This window comes from Arachis hypogaea, chromosome 11, assembly GCF_003086295.3.
Source record: "Arachis hypogaea cultivar Tifrunner chromosome 11, arahy.Tifrunner.gnm2.J5K5, whole genome shotgun sequence".
Classification (NCBI taxonomy): domain Eukaryota; kingdom Viridiplantae; phylum Streptophyta; class Magnoliopsida; order Fabales; family Fabaceae; genus Arachis; species Arachis hypogaea.
In genome coordinates this window covers 115,997,479-116,010,938 of record NC_092046.1, presented here as the reverse complement: position 1 = coordinate 116,010,938, position 13,460 = coordinate 115,997,479, and the positions used below count along the sequence as shown (strand labels likewise).

At 31.2% G+C, this 13,460-nt stretch overlaps 2 pseudogenes; both read right to left on the bottom strand.

Annotated features, from left to right (window-relative positions):
• Positions 1 to 5,654: 5,654 nt before the first annotated feature.
• On the bottom strand, positions 5,655 to 6,380 carry LOC112721665 (uncharacterized; annotated as a pseudogene).
• A 1,220-nt stretch (positions 6,381 to 7,600) lies between these two features.
• On the bottom strand, positions 7,601 to 10,903 carry LOC112721664 (uncharacterized; annotated as a pseudogene).
• Between the last annotated feature and the right edge of the window lie 2,557 nt (positions 10,904 to 13,460).

The following is a 13,460-nucleotide window of genomic DNA, read 5'->3' as shown; positions in this document are numbered from 1 at the left end:
ATTTTATTTCTTACTAATGCAATTTGAGGTATTTCATGTTTATTACTTATTTCTTCAATTGTTATTATTGATGCCTTGCAATTATTGGTTTAGATTTAACATCCTCTTATTGCTTCTCTATGTTTTTATTTTGTGCCTTCCAAGTGTTTGATAAAATGCTTGGTAAGATTTTGCATTATATTTTCCTATTTTTAACTTGGATTTATTAATTGGAGACTCTTGAATTGTCAAAGCCTTTTGTTGGTTGGTGATTGAGACTTGCTAGTTGGCTTAGGCTTCACTAAATCTAGTCTTTGATTAGGACTTGTGAACCTAAGTTGAATTACTTACTTGACTTACCTTCAATTGTTCGAGGTTAACTAAGTAAGAGCAAAAAGGCAATTACCATCACAAGTGACTATGATAATGGGGATAGGAATTCCAATTTTCAACCCTTGCTAGGACTTTTTCTTAGTTGTTATTTTATTTCCTTGTTATTTACATTACTTGTCTCTTTTTACAAAAACCCCAAAAATATACTTTTCCATAACCAATTATAAGTACACCTCCCTGCAATTTCTTGAGAGACGACTCGAGGTTTAAATACTTCGGTTGATTTTTATTGGGTTTGCTTAAGTGACAAACAAATTAAATTTGATTGAGGTTTAATTGTCGATTTAGAACTATACTTGCAACGCCATTCTTTTTGTGAAATTCTTTACCGACGATTTTTCTCCCATCAGGCACCGAGTCAAGTTCGAGAAGGAAGGGGTATGTACGGTGTGATTGCTTGCTATTTGAGTTCTAGGGCATTATGTGCTGTCATTTACTGACTGTACTTCAACTGGAGAGAGTTTTAGGTGTCCTTAATGGGTATTTGCTTCGGAGGTGGACCATAGATAGCCACACATATAATGTTATGTCCATCTTCAGGACCATTTCAGCAAGGTTGTGAAAGTAGTTGTATACTCTGAGCAGTATAGCAACCTCCTGCACAACTTGCTCAAGGAGTTCCATGCCGGTCTTTTTCGAAACATTTCTTGCAGTGACTATGATGCATCCTTTAATCATGGTGGAAAAGGAGTAAACAAGTGTAGTAGAGTTGAAACCGAGGCCAATCTCATTATTCGTAGTCCCGTGAGGGTTAAACGGAAGGGCCGCCCCCCGAAGAATAGAAAGATTTCGACTTTGAATGTGATTCTGTAAAATTCAAGAAGCGTTCACTAAAGACGCGTGTGGAATTTAATTTCGACAATTAGGGGCGTAACAATGTCAGGAAGCGACGGAAAAATATATCGGCAATGGACGTCAAGCAGATAAGTTATCTTTGAAGTTTCTAACTCAGTTGTTTCCATATTTTGGCTAGTATAGTAACTGAATAATAACTTTAGTTGTTTTCCAATGTGGTTCTGACCAAGGCGAGTTCGATGCTCCCTGCAACAACATCGTATTGAAGTCGTCATAATGTGCTTCGATGTATGACTCTCAATTGTTGTGTGATGAGTTTTTTAGAATAGAACATACCAATGGGTTACTAAGTGGATGTATACACTTATGGTGACTCATCGGTATTTGTGGCACTGTAATATATTTTAATTGTTAGAACTCTTTAATAGATTGTTCATGTCGAAAGCAAGTAATACTTGTTGTGACAAACTTGACATAAGGCGCTGGTTGTGCTGCCGATATTGTTGTGACAAATTTTTTTATTTTTGATGATTCTTCGTTGTTGTTGTGTTAGACTAATTATTTACTCTTCTTCCTGGTTTTTTGTTATGCATGTATGTTTTGCAATTTCAGTTAAGAGAAACCTGAAAAACTGTAGCAGACACGAGGCTCTAAATTGTTATTCTATTAATAATAAATAAAATAGAGAAGTCTTGAGAAACCATTGAGTTATCACTATATGATCTCAATGTTGAGTTCAAGCTATGAAAACAGCCACTAATATACTTATTATGTTAATTGCGTACATTACAATGATATACGTTAACACTTTCATATTTTTTTAGTAGTTACCTCTAAACATTCATAACTCAACTAATGCATCTAGTTTTAGGGTTACTTCTTATATATTGATAATTGGCCCCTGTATTATATCTAACATACAGAATAGCTTCCTTACAATATGGTGTAAACAAAAAATAAAAGTAGATTAACAAATAATCAGAAACCATAATGCAATGCATAACATTAGAGTTACTCAGCTACTTCTACTTTTTTATACAGCCAGGAATATAAAAGAACCAACATAACCAAACCAACAAGAACCATAACAAAACCAAAAACACCTAAACATGTAAACAAGGTACCATAAATTCTAAATGTGTCACATATAACACTAAACTCTGATGCTGCAGCCACCAATACAGACAAAGAATACAACAATAAGAGACACAACATTGAGATAATAGGCATTCTAAATCCCAAAGACCAAGCCACCATCACTATATTTGCAAAGCTCACTATGAACATTCCGGTCCATATCATCGCCGGTAAGAACTTTGTAGATGCTTGAAACAAGCTCAGCTGTATCTTTGACAGGGACGGATTCAAGGGGGCAAGTAGTGGCCTTGGCCCCCCAACAAATTTTAAAAGCTAATATACTATTATAATAGATATTTTGTATAGAATAAAATTTAATAATGAGTGATAGTAAAAAGAGTTATTATTCTTGTTAATGAGCTATAGTTTAAATGTCATAGTCTCTCCATACTCAATTAAGAGGTCACGGATTCGGGTCTCTCTATTTTTGATAAAAAAAAAGAGTTATTATTCTTTATGTAATAGGGTTTAAATTTTTCTACATATATTTATATTATTTGTATTTTTTATTTAATTCGGATTTTTTTTATATTTTTTCTTAAGATTAATTTTAACATTTATAATCATATAAAAATACTTTAATATTATTTATAATAATATTATTTTTTTTCTAATTTTATTTAGTTATTTTTTTATTCTTTTTTAATTAATTTTTATCCTATTATTATATAAAAATACTTTAATATATTTTAAATTCACGTAACAAAATTGTTAGTGCAATTAACTTATATTATTTTATGTCATATTTCTTAATGATATAAAACATAAAAATATAACTTATCGTCACATAAATACTTAATAAAGTAAATTAATTAAAAAAATATTTAAAAATATATAATTTTGTATTTTATTAGATATAAAACCATAAAAAATTATGAAAAAATTATAAAAACTGAGATAATTCTTTTATTTGACAAGTATTTATTAAATTTTTAAATTAAAAAATTAATTATAGTTATATCTATTATCAAATATATAGCATTATATTTGATTATACAATATTTTAATTTTCGGCCCATCCACTCTTAGATTTCTGGATCCGTCCCTGTCTTTGAGTTTCTTGAGCTTGAGAATCGCGACAGGTTTTTGAAAGGACTACCTAAACAAGTCAGCAATGCTGCTTGTACTCCAAGCAACTTCACTGCCAACACGGCAGGGTGTTCTGGTGGGTAAATTATCTCTGCTGAACAGAATTGCATAAATGTTTTTCTTATGGAATCAGTTTGTTGAAGTTTTTCGGTTAAGACTTGGCCTCGATCCGAAATCCGGATTGTGTCTCTGAGGTTTACCACCATATGGGAAGTGGAAGAAAAAGAAGAAGATGATTCTTCACATTCCTTTTTGTTTGTTCACTTTTGAAAGATCCAGTAAAAATGTTATTCTAGTGTATTTCAAGTTAAAGGAACTGCACTCAAATTTAACACAATTTATATTGCATTGTAATTAGTATCTCATATTCATCCAGTATAATCATTATCATTAGAATATCAAAGAACGTATGAGAAAGGAAGATAATCACTATAATCATAAATTCATAAATTCCTAGTCTTTTTACCTGATTTTTAGTTAAGTTGTAGCCAGAGTTCTTATTAGGTTTTTGCATTGACTTGTCAAGTTATTGTTTTTCTTTCCATCATTAGGCAGAAAATTGTGTTCCTCGTCATCTTCTGTGACCCCTCTTCGTCATCATCATCCTCATCATTAATATAAGCCTTGTTATAAGCCAACATTCTGTCAGGCTGCTTAGACATCCATATACAGAAGTCATAAAAATTATATAAAGAACTTTGTTTTGACATTGTTTTAAAAATTTGAATAGAAGATTAAAAAATGATGAAGATAATCAATCTATTGCCTCATAATACTGCTGTAGCATTTCTCAAGTATGCAATAGTTCTCAATAACTCCTTATTTGTAGGGTACTACAAATTCAAAGTTTTAAACACAGAAAACATGTATGTCAATAAAATAAAATAAGACAAAATAAAAAAACTCTGAAGGCACAGATCATATATAAAATTTAACAAAAAAAGAAGTGTCAAGCAGTGTCTTGCCTCAGTTTGTTTGCCTGGTATTCTTGCTACGAATGATCCACGGCGTAATCTCCTGTATATGATTGGATTTGGTTGTCTTGCCTTTGTCATTTCATGATATTGCAAAACCAAATAAAGAAGCCAGTGAATCAAAAAAAGTCAACTATTGCACCTTCAAAGCTGGAAGATGCACAAGGTAAAATACATAGTCCATAAGATACTAATGTTTTTTAATTATATGAGCATCTATTGATCCATGTCCATTGAAATTGACCTTACCTAATCACAAAATGTCTAGTAGTTCTTGATTCTATATATAACAAGATTGAATTATTCAACTTTGAGCGAATGCAAATAATGCACTTCATCTCTTCATATGAGTGACATGAATATTTTTTTCCCTCCTATCATTGGTTTTAAGCTGGTCCTAAAAAGTTTTTTATTAAATAAAAGTTCTTTATTAAATAAGGAGTATTGTAAAAAAAACCCTAAACAAGCCCTGATAATTACCTCGAAAGACAACGAGGTTCTTAACAAAAAAAAATGCCCTTACCGACCTCTGATCTTTACTTTTATGAGACTGATTAATCCATGTGGCAAAAAAAGTCAATGTTTTTTTTTTGGCACAGGAGCTAATCACTCCCATAAAGTAAAGATCAGGAATCGGAAAGGGTATTTTTTTTGTTAAGGGCCTCGTTGTCCCTTCGAAGTAATTGTCAGGGCCGGATTAGGGATTCTCTCAACAAACTTTATCTCTTCATTTATTATATTTTATATCAATAGCTCAAACTTAGAGTTTAGAATTTAAAATTTAGGGTTTAGAATTTAGGATTCAGAGTTTAGGGTTTAGAATTAAGAGTTTAGGATTTAGGATTCAGAGTATAGAGGTTAGGCTTTAGAGTTCACGGAACGCTACACTCTTTACTTTCTCCAAAGTTCATCAGAATTCACCTTAGTTTTACAGCATAAAAATGAAATAGAATGTTCTAAACAATAATTTAATTACATAGGTTTAATAATAAAATTTTAAGATTATTATTATTGTTGTCAAAATACTTCCTCAAATACTAATAGCTCTTAACACAAACTTGATTCAAACTAATCTGAGTTGGAACAAAGCCTTATTATTGAAAATTTTCTTAATCATTTTCACAGCAAGGAAAAAGAATAAAGGGTTGGGGAAGAGCCAAACCCAAAATGTATAATGCAAGCAGCCTAACTTGATAATTATAGTAGATTCCACCCACGGCTTTGAAAAAGAATGCTGCAATTCATTTTATTCACAATTCCAACACTTCTATTACACTGCAATTGCAGAGAAAAAAAATATTGAGATGTTGACTTATAACTAAAAAATCAAACTTTCTCTGGGCCATCAGCACCAACTTCACAAGTACAGTTACAATAATGATCTTCAATGTCAAAGGAATGGTGATGAGTAATCCATAAAAGTGCATGAATCAAAATTATAGGAACAACAATAGCTAAAGTAACAACAAGATGAGTCCCAGCTTCAGTCACCACAAGCATCACCACAGTTACAAACACTAACAATGACATCACAAACCTTTTATCTATAACTTTGTGAAGCAAAACAGAATAAGGGAATGCCCTTAGGATTAAACAGTAAATGGTTATTACATATGTCATTATAACCAAAATAATCAATGAAACTTTATGCCGGGGATGAAGACTATGAAGAGTATGATCCAAAAGAATAATGTGTAATATAAACCAAGATTCCCTAAGTTCCTCATGATTCTGATTGCTGCAGCTTCTGAAGTTAATGGCATGTTAAAGGGATAGTATATTTTGATGTCAGTGTAGAGTTTTTCATGATTCTCTTTAAGTTCATGAGATTCAACTTTGGATGAAGGTTTTGAGGAGGTTGGTATTCTTTAGCTAGTTCCAAAATTTGCCATAGCATATGAAGTATGAAATTTGGAATATCAAAGAAGGGCTACGTAGAAAAAAAAAGGAACACTCTTTAACAACAATTACTGAAGCTAGAGGGTATTAGGTTCAATTGATGGCTGCTTGTGTTGCTTTGATTGTGAATTTGGTTTATTACAAATATGTAGAATATTGTGTCAGTTTCTAGTTAAGTGAACGAGGCATTTTGTCATTTAAGAATTTAGCAAATATAGAAGAAATTTCATAAAAGGAGAGTGTAATAACAGGGAACCTTCCTTTGTTGTTTCTGATGTTTGGTTACCCTAATATTCTGGCCCTACTTGTTTGTAGCCAAACATTTAAATTGTCTTCAGTTCAGTTTGATCAAGTACTAGTAGTGAAAGTGGTTTCAATCTGATATTTGTCTTTTTCTTTTAACAAAATTATGTTTAAATGGATAAGAATGAGAAATCCAAATTTATTTCTTGATTGATAGTTTCATGAAAGAGGAGTGCTAGGGGCCAGCAACTTTTGTATTTTGTAATCATCAATTGACCATCAATAGTGTTTTTAATGGTGTGAGATTAAATCCAATGGTGTGGAATTATTCAATTTTATTTTGATGGTTAAATGCTGGCCAACTTTTTAAAAAATTGCTGGTCTCGGAGACTTTTCCTTTATGAAATTCTAAAGGAAAATGACAATGATTTTTGACATATACATACTTGGTTTTGAAGATAAGTGTGGTTCTAGTTAATAGTTATCATTAATAATAATAGTAAATATACTAACAAAAATACATGATAAAAAAGCAATCCTAGTTGGTATGATTGTTGCAAGTTTTAAAAATGTGTAAGCATCTCCTTAAATTTATGCAAATATTTTCCAAGCTTTAACGGCTCAAAATTCATTAGTGAAATACAACTTTATTCAAATAGTGAAGACCTTACGAATTAAAAGTAGGTTAGAGGACTGAACTAAAATGAATCCATGTTTCCCTTTTATTCTACTTTCATTTTTACTGCAAAGAAGGAAGGAGAAGAAATCTCAACCATAAATTGATCTCTAACAAGAAGAATTGGTTATATTTTAGCAAATCCATGACTGCATTTAAATTAGCTTCTAAAGCAACCCATGATCAAAAGCTTATAAAACACTTATTTCTCTGAAGTAATTTATTGCCAAACATGTTCCAAAACAGGTTATGGATGAAAAGGTATTTACAGCAAATGGTGAATGGAATGTTATATCCTAAATTTCCATATAGTAACCATCTGAATTGAGAAATAAATATAAGGATTACAAAAAATATCAACATAAATGATCCTCGTAACATAACAGATGGTATGGGAACATGTTTCAAATGGGATTCAGCATTCAACTGTATGCCATTCCTCTCGGGCCTTCATTGAGTGTTGCTGAGCAGAAAATTGATCACCTCTTAAGAAAGCATCAGCAGCTGCCCTAGAATGTCGAGATGCTAACCTGTATGAAAAGATAGGCTAAAATAAATTAATGCCTGGTGATCATTGTGAGAGTCTAAAACAGAAATAAAATCCTTTCAATCAAATAAGTTAAAGTTGAATCCAAAAAGTTTATTATCTCTATCATGGCTGAAGATTATAATTATTTAGTAAGATATGTGGATAGACTAATAAATCTAGAATTGAAAAATGGGCAAAAGATAATATTATTAGATGACACAAATTAATTAGACCTTCTGGATCTGATTGAATATGTAAGACAATAATATAAAAAATAGAAATTTCTATAGCAAAAAAATAAGTTAGCATTTATACCTCATCGTCTTCAATGCATCTTTTCGATGGCTAAGGTAGACATCATCCTCTTCCCATTCAGGCTCAATAAGAATAGAATTCAAGAAGCTCAGTTGGCATCTAAGATTATCATCATAAAAAAATTCATCCATCGAAGCATTTCTATCTGCAAAGACTTTACCATTATCTTCGAGATGACTAACACTTGAATTGATTGGATTGTCATCCTACTCCTTTCCTAACATTAGACTCTCATCAATGTTCTCCTTGCAGGGAACATAATATGAATTAGCTGCTCCAGGATCACTTGATACTTTGCATTCTTCAATGTTAAATGCAGAAGCCATTGTTTCCAATAAAGTTGCAGCCTTATCAACATCATTACTAACAGCGGCTAAGATACCCTCTATCAAGCTATCATCAGCCTAATGATGCTGCCCTTTGAGCTTTTTGATGGCAAAATCAGCATCATCCTGAGCATTAGTGGCACAATATTTTCCTCTAGAATCAGAACCTGTCATTGGTGTTTGGCTTTTCCCACCTTCTTTTAGAATGGGGAAATTCTGTATAGGAAGAAGTACTAAAGAGAAAGTCGCAGGAACATGGTTCGTCTTAACCAGTTTATCATCATTTCGTATTGAATTAGAAGCACCAATTGACAGAAATGAACTGAAATTACATCTAAAATGAACCAAAAATTAAATTTTGCATGAATTAAAATTACTTAACGATGACAATACACAAATAAACTCGTTTCAAAACAAGCACAGACCAAGTGTACCTTATTTAAATCTAGAATGAACTGAAATTACTTAATGTTTGCTTTCGAAAATAAGCATACAAACAAAAATGAATGATCAGAAATTCACTTAGAAATGAACCAAAATTACATCCAGAATGAACCGAAAATTAAATTTCAAATGAACCGAAATTACTTAAAATGACGATACACAAACAAGCTCATTTCAAAACAAACACAGACCAAGTGCACCTTATTTAAATCCATAATGAACCGAAATTACTTAATGATTGTATTTGAAAACAAGCACACAAACAAAATTGAATCATGAACAAAAATACATTCAAATCCATCAAGTGATTTTGCAGCATTATACATTTCTTCTTCTTTGTATGATTTTTTCATGTTTTTGTTATTGTTAAGAGGGTAAAATAAGAAGAATTATGAGAAGGAAAACCAAGAAGGAGAAGATGAACAAGACAAGAAAAAGAATATGATGAAGAGTTTTGAGGAGTTTTTTATTCTTGTTTCTTTTTTTTTTGTTTGATTTTTTTCTTTTTTCTTGGTTTTATTCCTCTTAAGAGAGGATGTGATGAGAAATAATTTTGAATTGTGAAGAACAAAGAGACCAAATGCACCTTAATTCACTCAGAAATGAACCGAACTTACATCCAGAATGAACCAAAAATTAAATTCTGAATGAACCAAAATTACTTAATGATGACGATACACAAAATAAACTCGTTTTAAAACAAGTACAGATCAAGTGCATCTTATTTAAATCCAGAAATAAATGACATTATTTAATGATTACGTTCGAAAACAAGCAAACAAACAAAATTGAATGATCAGAAATTCACTCAGAAATGAACTGAAATTACATTCAGAATGAACCGAAAATTAAATTTTGAATGAATCGAAATTACTTAAGAATGATGATACACAAACAAACTCGTTCCAAAACAAGCACAGACCAAGTTAATTTTGAACAAAAACACACTCAAATCAATTTTGGATTAGACAGTGTTATCAATATGACAAAAATTGATGACCGATAATAATAACGACAATAACGATAACGACGACACGTATTAGAAGAAGACGACAATGATGATAACGATGATGATCATGATGATGATGAAGGAGAAGGATGAAAAAGAAGGAGGAGAAAAAGAAGAAGATGTAGCATCAGGGGTGAAAAAGAATGTGCGTGCATAAATTTGAAACAAGAACAAGAAGAAGAAACCATGAAAAAAAAAGAGCATGAATCTAAAAATTTTGGTTTAACTTGGTTGATTAAATCAATTGAATGTGAAGCTTTATTGTTTGATGTCCAATATTAAAAGTATGTTTTATTGTTTTAATTTTGATGAAATAACAGAACTCGTAAAATAATGACAAAGACACTCTAATATTTAAGTTAATTTTGTATATCTTCTTATTATAAAAAATTAAAGGGTTAAGTATTTTTTTCATCCCTAAGGTTTGGGGTGAAAATCAAATTCGTCTCCGACTTTTTTTTGTTATTAAAATCATCCTCAATGTTACTAAATGTTTTAAATCATCCTTTTCATAAAAAATAATAATGCTTTGATGATTTTTCCCTTAAAACAAAAACAAAAAAACCCCTCTCTCCCACCCTCACCACTAACCCCCTGTCCCCCTGCATCAACGCACATCTCTTTCTCTCTCTTTCTTTCTCATCTCTAACACCATCACTACCATACCACCCACTACCCTTAACTCTAACACCAATCATAACTCTTCATCTATCACAATGTCAGCCACCCTCTCATCTAAATAACAACAACAAATGACAACAGCAATTCAATTTTGAAGTGAGAATCACAAACAGTTAAGCGGTGGCAGAATTAGTTCGATGGAGTGTGGAAGAGCTTGATGGCTTTGAATACCGGTGTCGTCTTAGGCAGAACTTGGTATCACCGGAATAACACCTACACTTGGTAGGCTCCAACGGCAGAAGCAACGAACCAACGGCAACCGCGATAAACCAGCGGCAACCGCGATAAACCAGCAGCAACAGCGGCAAACGCGGCAATAACCCCTCCTTCTGTTTCATACCTTCTCTCTCTCTCTCTTCGGTGAGCCAGTGGCAGCAGCAGTGACTTTCCTTCTCGTTGTACTTCCCGTCGCATCCCTAAACCCTCACTTTTTTTTTGGGACTTGTTGAGGTCTGAGTGTTATTTTGTGTTGGGTGTTGGGTTGTGTTGGGTAAGGGATTTAAGTGAAAAGAGTTAAGGATAATTGGTGGTGGTGGTGATGGTGGTGGTAGTGGTGAAGAGAGAAAAAGAGAGAGAGAGAGATGATGATGATGAAGATGCAGGGGGACAGAGGGAGTTAGTGGAAAAGAGGTTTTTTATTTTTGTTTTAAGGGCAAAATTGTCAAAGCATTATTATTTTTTATGAAAATGATGATTTTAAAACATTTAGTAACGTTGATGATGATTTTAATAATAAAAAAAGGTCGAAAACGAATTTAATTTTCACCCTAGACCTTAGGAACGAAAAAAAGTACTTAACCCAAAATTAAATTTACTTTTTTCAATTTACTTGTCTCCTTTATAATCATTATTCTTCTTTTTGTTTTCTTAAGAAATATTTTTCTTTCGTAATATTTTTGAAATTCAAAACCATTCTCACGTACTTGTTATGAATGCCTCAGGAATTTGGAGAATCCAAGATTCTATATTTGGACCTCCTTTGTTTATGAATTTTTACGAGTAATTTTGGTTTCACTACTTTGTTATCTAAAAATTTTGGACTTAATCTGGAACGATATATTTTCTAGTGACATTTGAAGAAACACCAGCCGTACATTAAAACAAAAATTTACCTAAAAATATAGTTTTATATATTGCTTTTTAAGACGGTTAAAATAAGCCAAATTCGTTGAGGCTGATATTGTTTATCCATTTAATCGAACCAATATTTGTATCTAAATTTATGCCTATTTAAATATTAGGTTAAACGTACAGCCTGTTTTTCTTTATTTTTTTTTTTTTTGTATTTCTAAAAAAATAGCATTTTTTTTCAAATATTCTTCTTATTCGACTCAGTGTTGTAAGAACTGGACCGGATTAGCCGGTTCGATTGGATTGGCTTGTTCGACCAAAAAATCGATAAACTGAACCTTCAACCAATCCAGTCCAGTGATATAATTATTTAAGAATTAGAATCGATAAAAACCGAACTCTTTATTATTGTAAGTTCTCCTTACCAATAAACTATGTTATTCCTTATTACTTTATATGCTAATTAATAATTATATAGTCAAAACATACAATAATTTTGTTAATATTATTTTAATTTATACTCACTTATATTTAAATTAATTATATTTTTTATTATTCATAATTATTAATATAAATATTATTAAACATATATAAATAAAAATATCAAATATTTTTATTAATTATAATATCATTATTATTTTTTTAATATTTATTAAATATTATTTTTCAATAAAAATAATATAATAAATATAAACTAATCAGTTAGTTATTGAAATAAAATATAATTATTTTAGTATGAAAATAAAATTAAAAAATCTTTATTATAAAAAGATACTAGAATTTTATATATTTATTTAATGATAACTGAATTATAACTTGTTGATTATAATTTGTTAAATCTTGATTGTTTTTAAAATATTAGTGAAGATATCTATTTTAAATTTTAATTTTAGACTTTTGACTATTTTATATTTTTTATTTACGTAGGACCGATTCTATCAGTTCAACTAGGCTGTGTTTGTTTCTGAGAACAGGACAAGACAAGAAACTGAGAACAAAATATAAAGGACAGAGACATAGAATTTAGTGTTCTTATATTCTGTTTGGTGATAAAATAAAACAAATGATAAAAATCTAATTTATTCTCATTTTTTCATTCAAAAAATTTGAGAAGAAAAATATAATAATAAAAAATATAATTATAAAAAATTAACAAGAATAATGAAAGAAAAAATGAAAAATAAGTTGTATCATTTGTTAGTGTCTCTGTGTTCTTTCTGTCAGAATGGACATAAAATACACTAATTCAGTGTCTCTGAACACAATATCTCTGTCCATGTCTCATCTGTCAAACACAATTTTGTCTCAATGTCCATGTCTCAGTGTCCTGTCTCTATGAACAAACACAGTTCTACTAATTTATTAGTTGAACCAATAAATCAATGAACCAGTATTCTGACCAATTTAATTACCGATTCGAGTCTTACAACCATGATCCGACTCCAACCCATCAACTAAAAATAAAAAGTAAAAAGGTCACTGATAAACCACTATTTTATGGTTTATATTGTGTTTAATTGTGTGGTTTTATCATGATCCTTACCCACTTATTCATTAAATTAGCATGCATTTAGACTTCCTTCCTGAATTTATTACATGTTTGAAAACTGCTTCCTAGAGACTTTAATTATTTATTTTTAATTCTCCTTTATTCCATTTGATGCCGTGATCTGTGTGTTAAGTGTTTCAGACTTTATAGGGCATGAATGAGTTGGAGATTGGAAAGGAAGCTAGCAAAAATGGAAGAAACACAAGAATTTGAGGAGATAACCAGCGAGAAGTGACGCGGTCGCATGGCTCACGCGACCGCGCGAAGGAGAGCAAATCGCAGTGACGCGGCCGCATGGCTCACGTGGCCGCACGAATTGGAAAAGTTCTGGCGACGCGGTAGTGTGGACGA